This window comes from Danio rerio, chromosome 5, assembly GCF_052040795.2.
Source record: "Danio rerio strain M-AB ecotype USA chromosome 5, GRCz13ab, whole genome shotgun sequence".
NCBI lineage: Eukaryota > Metazoa > Chordata > Actinopteri > Cypriniformes > Danionidae > Danio > Danio rerio.
Genome location: NC_141025.1, coordinates 43,530,987 through 43,541,273, shown reverse-complemented (window position 1 = coordinate 43,541,273; position 10,287 = coordinate 43,530,987). Strand labels below are relative to the sequence as shown.

At 41.2% G+C, this 10,287-nt stretch overlaps 1 protein-coding gene across 5 annotated transcripts in view; it reads left to right on the top strand.

The window, feature by feature from the left end:
• LOC141385583 (uncharacterized) overlaps positions 1-10,287 on the top strand; it is a 607,868-nt gene that overhangs the window by 539,227 nt on the left and 58,354 nt on the right. The window lies entirely within an intron of this gene.

Below are 10,287 nucleotides of genomic sequence, written 5' to 3'. Positions count from 1 at the left end.
TTATTATTATTATTATTCTCCTCCGGAATGAATCGCGGTTTTGAGGGGCTAAACATGCCCGAAAACTCACGCAACTTTGCACACGCCTCAGAAGTGGCGAAAATTTACGTTTATTATGGGCTTCGGAAGTGGGCGTGGCAAAATGACTCGACAGCGCCACCTAGAAAAATTAAACGGACGAGCCCCCGATCCACGAATCACGCACATGCACGAAAATTGGCACACACCTCAAACATGCCAAAACATACGAAAAAGTCTCTTGGAGCCATATCTCAAACCCAACAGGAAGTCGGATATTTTTAACTTCCTGCGGCGAAAAAATGGCGTTTTTGCCATTTCCAGGCGTTGTATTTTAACGAACTCCTCCTAGGGATTTTATCCGATCAAAACCAAAATTGGTTTTTATCATCTAAAGGCATGGGCGATGTTAAATTGCGAAGCTTTAGAGTTTTCATCGATGGGCGTGTCCGTGGCGGCCTCGCAAACTTTGACGATTCGCCACAAAAGAGGAAGTCGTTATAACTCAGGCATGCATTATCAGATCTGCCTCAAAATTCACACGCTTGATAAGCGTCCTGACCTGAACACGTTTACATGCCACTATCCAGATACAGTTACAGCGCCACCTGCTGGCCACAGGAAATGACATGATTTACGGAGTTATAAACTCCTCCCACAAATTTTATCGTATCAACACCAAAATTGAGTGGTGTTATCTGAAAGCTCTAGCGATGATATATTGTGAAGATCTAGAGTTTTCGCAGAGGGGTGTGTCCGTGGCGGTATGACAAACCTCAACGCTTCGCCATGGAAGAGGAAGTCCTTATAACACAACCACACAATGTCCGATCTTCCTGAAACTTCACATGGTTGATAAACGTCATCTCTTGAACACATCCCCATAACAATATTGAAGTGGGAGTGGCAAAATGACTCGACAGCGCCACCTAGAAAAATTAAACGGACGAGCCCCTGATCTACGAATCACGCACATGCACAAAAATTGGCACACACCTCAAACATGGCAAAACATACGAAAAAGTCTCTTGGAGCCATATCTTAAACCCAACAGGAAGTCGAATATTTTTAACTTCCTGTGGCGAAAAAGTGGCGCTTTTGCCATTTTCAGGCGTTGTGTTTTAACGAACTCCTCCTAGGGATTTTATCTGGTAAACACCAAAATTGTTTTTTGTCATCTAAAGGCCTTGGTGATGTTAAATTGCGAAGCTTTAGAGTTTTCATCGATGGGCGTGTCCGTGGCGGCCTCGCAAACTTTGATGATTCGCCACAAAACAGGAAGTCTTTATAACTCTGGCATGCAATATTCGATCTGCCTCAAAATTCACACATTTAATAACAGTCCTGACCTGAACAGGTTTACGTGCCGATATCCAGTTACAGTTATAGCGCCACCTGCTGGCCACAGGAAATGACATGTTTGACACTGTAACAAACTCCTCCCACAAATTTTCCCGTATAAGCACCAAAATAGAGTGGTGTCATCTGAAAGCTCTAGCGATGATATATTGTGAAGATCTAGAGTTTTTGCAGAAGGGCGTGTCTGTGGTGGCATGACAAACCTCAACGCTTCGCCATGGAACAGGAAGTACTTATAACTCAACCACACAATGTCCGATCTGCCTGAAACTTCACATGATTGATAAAAGTCCTCTCTTGAACACATCTACATAACAATATTGAGTCAGTCATAGCGCCACCTGCTGGCAGAAGGTAGTTTGGCTTGTAACTCGGCCACACAATGTCCGATCTGTCTGAAACTTCACATGGTTGATTAAAATCCTCTTCTGAAGACATCAACATATCAACATTAACACAGTCAAAGTTATAGCGCCACCTGCTGGCCACAGGAAATGACATGTTTTACAGTGTAACAAACTCCTCCCACAAATTTTTTCGTATCAGCACCAAATTTGGGTTGTGTTATCTGAAAGCTCTAGCGATGATATATTGTGAAGATCTAGAGTTTTCACAGAGGGGCGTGTCCGTGGCGGCATGACAAACCTCAACACTTCGCCATGGAACAGGAAGTCCTTATAACTCAACCACACAATGTCCGATCTACCTGAAACTTCACATGGTTGATAAAAGTCCTCTCCTGAACACATCCACATGACAATATTGAAGTGGGCGTGGCAAATTGACTCAACAGCGCCACCTGCAAAAATTAATCGGACGAGCCCCTGATCTAAATTGGCAAATTGGCACACACCTCAAACATGGCAAAACATACGAAAAAGTCTCTTGGAGCCATATCTCAAACCCAACAGGAAGTCTGATATTTTTGACTTCCTGCGGCGAAAAAGTGTCTTTTTTGCCATTTCCAGGCGTTGTATTTTAACGAACTCCTCCTAGGGATTTTATCCGATCAACACCAAAATTGGGTTTTGTCATCTAAAGGCCTTGGCGATGTTAAAATGCGAAGCTTTTAAATTTTCATCGATGGGTGTGTCCGTAGCAGCCTCGCAAACTTTGACGATTCGCCACAAAACAGGAAGCCATTATAACTCAAGCATGCATTATCCGTTCTGCCTTAAAATTCACACGCTTGATAAGAGTCCTGACCTGAACACATTTACATGCCGATATCCAGATAGAGTTATAGCGCCACCTGCTGGCCACAGGAAATGACATGATTTACAGAGTAACAAACTCCTCCCACAAACTTTACCTTATCTGCACCAAATTTGAGTGGTGTCATCTAAAAGCTCTATCGGTGATATATTGTGAAGATCTAGAGTTTTCACAGAGGGGCGTGTCCGTGGCGGCATGACAAACCTCAACACTTCGCCATGGAACAGGAAGTCCTTATAACTCAACCACACAATTTCAGATCTGCCTGAAACTTCACATGGTTGATAAAAGTCCTCTTCTGAACACATCTACATAACAAATTGAGTCTGTCATAGCGCCACCTGCTGACAAAAGGAATTTTGGCTTATAACTCGGCCACACAATGTCTGACCTGCCTGAAACTTCACATTGTGGATAAAAGTCTACTCCTGAACACATAATAATATTGAGTCTGTCATAGCGCCACCTGCTGGCAGAAAGTGGTTTAGCTTGTAAGTCGGCCACACAATCTCTGATCTGCCTGAAACATCACATGGTTGATTAAAATCCTCTCCTTAAGACATCTACGTAAAAATATTGAGTCTGTCATAGCGCCACCTGCTGCCAGAAGGTAGTTTGGCTTATAACTCAGCCAAACAACGTCCTATCTGCCTGAAAATTCACATGGTTGATAAGACTCTTCTACTGAAGGCATCTACATAACAATCTTGAGTCACAGTTAAAGCGCCACCTGCTGACAGGAGGAAGTTCGACATAAATCTGTGATTTTCTCAGGTTCTTTATATATATCGGCTTAAATTATTGTTGTTCGCTGTTCTCTGTCATCCTGAGGCCACCTGGCGGCGGTGAGCCCGGGTGCGAGGTCCCTATCATCGCTGCTTGCAGCTTTAATTATTATTCTTCTTCTTCTTCTTCCGCGGAATGAATCGCGGTTTTGAGGGGCTAAACATGCCCGAAAACTCACGCAACTTTGCACACGCCTCAGAAGTGGCGAAAATTTACGTTTGTTATGGGCTTCAGAAGTGGGCGTGGCAAAATGACTCGACAGCGCCACCTAGAAAAATTAAACGGACGAGCCCCCGATCCACGAATCACGCACATGCACGAAAATTGGCACACACCTCAAACATGCCAAAACATACGAAAAAGTCTCTTGGAGCCATATCTCAAACCCAACAGGAAGTCGGATATTTTTAACTTCCTGCAGCGAAAAAGTGACATTTTAATGGCGTTTTTGCCATTTCCAGGCGTTGTATTTTAACGAACTCCTCCTAGGGATTTTATCCGATCGACACCAAAATTGGGTTTTGTCATCTAAAAGCCTTGGCGATGTTAAATTGCGAAGGATTAGAGTTTTCGTCGATGGGCGTGTCCGTGGCGGCCTCGCAAACTTTGACGATTCGCCACGAAACAGGAAGTCGTTATAACTCAGGCATGCATTATCCGATCTGCCTCAAAATTCACACGCTTGATAAGAGTCCTGACCTGAACACATTTACATGCCGATATCCAGATACAGTTACGGCGCCACCTGCTGGCCACAGGAAATGACATGATTTACGGAGTAACAAACTCCTCCCACAAATTTTATCGTATCAGCACCAAAATTTGGTGGTGTCATCTGAAAGCTCTGGTGATGATATATTGTGAAGATCTAGAGTTTTCGCAGAGGGGTGTGTCCGTGGCGGTATGACAAACCTCAACGCTTCGCCATGGAACAGGAAGTCCTTATAACTCAACCACAAAATGTCCAATCAGCCTGAAACTTCACATGGTTGATAAACGTCCTCTCCTGAACACATCCACATAACAATACTGAAGTGGGCGTGGCAAAACGACTCAACAGCGCCACCTATAAAAATTAAACGGACGAGCCCCCGATCTACAAATCACGCACATGCACGAAAATTGGCACACACCTCAAACATGCCAAAACATACGAAAAAGTCTCTTGGAGCCATATCTCAAACTCAACAGGAAGTTGGATATTTTTAACTTCCTGCGGCGAAAAAGTGTCTCTTTTGCCATTTTCAGGCGTTGTATTTTAACGAACTCCTCCTAGGGATTTTATCTGATTGACACCAAAATTGGGTTTTGTCATCTTAAAGCCTTGGTGATGTTAAATTGCGAAGCTTTAGAGTTTTCATCGATGGCCGTGTCCGTGGCGGCCTCGCAAACGTTGATGATTCGCCACAAAACAGGAAGTCGTTATAACTCAGGCATGCAATATTCGATCTGCCTCAAAATTCACACCTTTAATAACAGTTCTGACCTGAACAGGTTTACGTGCCGATATCCAATTACAGTTGTAGCGCCACCTGCTGGCTACCGGAAATGACATGTTTGACACTGTAACAAACTTCTTCCACAAACTTTCCCGTATCAGCACCAAAATAGAGTGGTGTCATCTAAAAGCTCTAGCGATGATATATTGTGAAGATCTAGAGTTTTTGCAGAGGGGCGTGTCTGTGGTGGCATGACAAACCTCAACGCTTCACCATGGAACAGGAAGTTATTATAACTCAACCACACAATGTCTGATCTGCCTGAAACTTCACATGATTGATAAAAGTCCTCTTCTGAACACATCTACATAACAATATTGAGTCAGTCATAGCGCCACCTGCTGGCAGAAGGTAGATTGGCTTATAACTCAACCACACAAAGTCCGATCTACCTGAAACTTCACAAGGTTGATGAAGGTCCCCTCCTGAACACATCTACATAACAACATTGAGTCTGTCATAGCGCCACCTGCTGACAAAAGGCAGTTTGGCTTATAACTCAGCCAAACAATGTCCGATCTGCCTAAAACTTCTCATGGTTGATAAGTTTCCTCTTCTGAAGACATCTACATGCCAATCATGAGTCACAGTTATAGCACCACCTGCTGACAGGAGGAAGTTTGGCATAAATCTGTGATTTTCTCAGATATTTTTAATATATCGGCTTAAATTATTACTGTTCGCTGTTCTCTGTCATCCTGATGCCACCGGGCGGCGGAGAGCCCGGGTGCGAGGTCCCTATCATCGCTGCTTGCAGCTTTAATTATTATTATTATTCTTCTCTCCAATGAATCGCGATTTAGAGGGGCTAAACATGCCCGAAAACTCACGCAACTTTGCACACGCCTCAAAAGTGGCGAAAATTTACGTTTATTATGGGTCTCGGAAGTGGGTGTGGCAAAATGACTCGACAGCGCCACCTAGAAAAATTAAACGGACGAGCCCCCGATCTACGAATCACGCACATGCACGAAACTTGGCACACACCTCAAACATGCCAAAACATACGAAAAAGTCTCTTGGAGCCATATCTCAAATCCAACAGGAAGTCGGATATTTTTGACTTCCTGCGGCGAAAAAGTGGCGTTTTTGCCATTTCCAGGCGTTGTACTTTAACGAACTCCTCCTAGGGATTTTATCCGATCGACACCAAAATTGGCATTTGTCATCTAAAGGCCTTGGCGATGTTAAATTGCGAAGCTTTAGAGTTTTCGTCGATGGGCGTGTCTGTGGCGGCCTCGCAAAGTTTGACGATTCGCCACAAAACAGGAAGTCGTTATAACTCAGGCATGCATCATCCGATCTGCCTCAAAATTCACACGTTTAATAACAGTCCTGACCTGAACACGTTTACATGCCAATATCCAGATATAGTTATAGCGCCACCTGCTGGCCACAGGAAATGACATGTTTTTACAGAGTAACAAACTCCTCCCACAAATTTTATCGCATCAGCACCAAAATTGGGTAGTGTTATCTAAAAGCTCTAGCGATGATATATTGTGAAGATCTAGAGTTTTCGGAGAGGGGCGTGTCCGTGGCGGCATGACAAACCTCAACGCTTCGCCATTGACCAGGAAGGCTTTATAACTCAACCACACAATGTCCGATCTGCCTGAAACTTCACATGGTTGATAAAAGTCCTCTCCTGAACACATCCACATAACAATATTGAAGTGGGCGTGGCAAATAGACTCGACAGCGCCACCTAGAAAAATTAAACGAACGAGCCCCCGATATATGAATCACGCACATGCACGAAAATCGGCACACACCTCAAACAAGCCAAAACATACGAAAAAGTCTCTTGGAGCCATATCTCAAACCCAACAGGAAGTCTGATATTTTTAACTTCCTGCGGTGAAAAAGTGGCGTTTTTGCCATTTCCAGGCGTTGTATTTTAACGAACTCCTCCTGGGGATTTTATCCGATCGACACCAAAATTGGGTTTTGTCATCTAAAGGCCTTGGCGATGTTAAATTGCAATGCTTTTGAGTTTTCGTCGATGGGCGTGTCCCTGGCGGCCTCATAAACTTTGACGATTCGCCACAAAACAGGAAGTCGTTATAACTCGGGCATGCATTATCAGATCTGCCTCAAAATTCACACGTTTAATAAGAGTCCTGACCTGAACACGTTTACATGCCAATATCCAGACACAGTTATAGCGCCACCTGCTGGCCACAGCAAATGACATGTTTTACACTGTGACAAACTCTTTCAACAAATTTTATCGTATGAGAACCAAATTTGGGTGGTGTCCTCTGAAAGCTCTAGCGATGATATATTGTGAAGATCTAGAGTTTTTGCAGAGGGGCGTGTCCGTGGCGGCATGACAAACCTCAACGATTCGCCATGGAACAGGAAGTCCTTATAACTCAACCATACAATGTCGGATCAGCCTGAAACTTCACATGGTTGATCAAATTCCTATCCTTAACACATCTACTTGCCAATGTTGAGTCACAGTCATAGCGCCACCAGCTGGCAGAAGGTAGTTTGGCTTATAAGTCGGCCACACAATGTCTAGTCTGCCTGAAACTTTACATGGTTGAATAAATTCCTCTCCTGAAGACATCTACATTGCAATATTGAGTCACAGTCATAGCGCCACCTGCTGACAACAATAAGTTTGGCTTATAACTCAGCCACACAATGTCTGGCCATCCTGAAAATTCACATGGTTGATTAAACTCATCTTCTGAAGACATCTACATGCCAATATCAAGTCACAGTCATAGCGCCACCTGCTGGCAACAGGAAACTAATTATAACTCAGCCACACAATGTCCGATCTGCCTGAAACTTCACATGATTGATTAAATTACTCTTCTGAAGACATCTACATGACAATATTTAGTCACAGTTAAAGCGCCACCTGCTGACAGGAGGAAGTTTGGCATAAATCTGTGATTTTCTCAGGTTCTTTATATATATCGGCTTAAAATAATGTTGTTCGCTGCTCTCTGTCATCCTGGGGCCACCGAGCGGCGGTGAGCCCGGGTGCGAGGTCCCTATCATCGCTGCTTGCAGCTTTAATTTCATTTTGGTTTTGTGTTTGTTTTAATATTTCGTTTTAAGTTAATAAGCTGAATAACAGATGAGTTTCCGTTTTTTCTGCCTACAGAATAAACAGAAAAACGAAATATTCATCGTTTTTCTGATGTTTCGTTTTCCGTAATAAAAGGAATAATCAAATGAACGGATGATACACGGACCCTTCTAGCTGTGGTTGCCAGTAATCTGCTGTTTTTAACATTTTACATTCGTAAATTCAGTTTACAGAATATTTCTGTTAAAAATACATTACACAGTCTGTATTTTTCATCGAACACATTTCCCCCTAAATCCCAGAGCAAAACCCTCACTAGTGTCCTCACTACAGAGGGTTGAACACTCAGACAGTGATGAAGTAATAAGATAATTAAGTCTCTAATTAAAGGAAGATTGAGAATTGTCGATAAACAGCTGTTAACAGCAGAATCACTGCAGAAAAACACAAATTACAGCCAAAACCAAAGATAAGATCAACTGAGAATAAAACTCTAAATAAAATAATAAATAATAAAAATGTAATTTTTCAAGATCTCAGCAGAGGTCATTAAAGGGGTGGACCATAATGTATTTTTAAGGCTTGGTTGTGTTACAGTTTTTCTCAAATGCTAAAACACATTTCACAAATGTTTCCTCCACACAGCAAATTCATTGGTGTTAAATTTCATGTGTTGTGGTAATTCAGAGTAAAGTGTTAAAATTCTAGAGTTAGATAAAGGTAAAATAACCCTCTCAGCGTTAGAAGTTGATTTGCCTCCATGTCATACAGAGTAACATATAAGAAGAAAACCCTTGTATTTGAGAAACTAATCAGAGTGTCTGAAATCTCGCCACACCCTCATTCACCTGACCCTTAAATTGGTCAATTAGTTTAGTCCACTAGACAGAGTGAATGACCACAAATAAGTGAATTCAGACACCTGCTGTTGAACACCTGCTGTTAACAAGCACAATCACTGAAGGAATAAGAAATTGAAGGAAGAAATAAATCTACAGACACAGCCTCACACCAAACCAGCTGAATTAAAACAGAGGATTAAACAACTCCTTTAAATAATAGCATAAGCAGCTTCACTGATTACAGTTTGACTTAATTTCTGTAAGAATATTTGACAATGAACAGAGGTTTATATTTTTTTTATTAAAAATATTTCATTTGACCTCACCATCATGGAGATCAGAGGCTGTTTATTTGAGTTCTTGAAGCTTTACGCTTATATCATAAAGTTTCTCTGACTGCTACAACCGTGTTTCTAAAACTCATTAGCTATAGCAAGAAAGGTCAAGAGAAACTACACTGTTTATGCTTAATTGTTATAGATTTAATATCAGGTGTTTATTAAGTTGATTCATAATAATATGCAAATATAGGTGTATTAAAGCTGCATGTGACAATACTACTGACAGTTTGCTGCTCTTCAAAGAAAATTCAACAAACAATTAGGATGCCATTAATAATTAGAGTGTCATGCACTAAACATTCAAGCTCCAGCTTGCTCATTATAACACACAGGCATCAAGAATCAGGACATGAACCTCAACCGTGGTTGCTGAAAAAAAAAAAAAAAAGCTGCATAGTTCATGCCGCAATGCATGCTGGGTGCCAGCATAGTACAAAGCTCCCAGCATGCATTGCAGCATGAATAAATTATGCAGCTTTATGTTCTTACAATCTCTTTATTTTCCTTTATTTTGTGTTGTTTTTGGGAGGTGATATTTCAGTAGTGTTTTTTTTTTTACTTGATTTTTATTTTTTTGTTTGTCACCATTATTGAGATTCAAAGACTAATTATTGATGTCTGGGTGTTTATAAGTTCTGCCATAGATCAAACATTCTCATTGTAAATATTGTTTTTATTTTATTGGAGCTTCAGTGGTTTCATTTATGTTCATTATTTATTTCTCACACATAACTAATATGATCTTGTATTAGAAAACAAGCAGGAAAGGAAGGCTATATTATCAATAATAATCACTTCAGACTGACACTTTAGTTTTCTTTCGGCTTTCCATGCTTTATGTTTAAATAGTGTAATTAACACTATCTATAGCAGCCAAAGAAGAAGACATTTATAGTAAGAAGTTGAAGAACCTGACTAAAGCAGACTCTGTCCTCCATCATGGTGACTTCAAATGAACAACGGAAATTTTATTAAGAGCTTTTGTTCACATGACAGAAATAAAGTCACTGGTCAGTAATAGGTGAAGCTCCATGATAAGTTGTTTAATTTGATGAGTTTTTTTTAAAGATGTTGAAAAATAAGATTTTTTATTGTGTAATTTGTTTTATTTTTATTGATTATTATTTTATTTAGAGTTTTTTTTTTTCTCAGTTGATTTCATCTTTGGTTTTGGC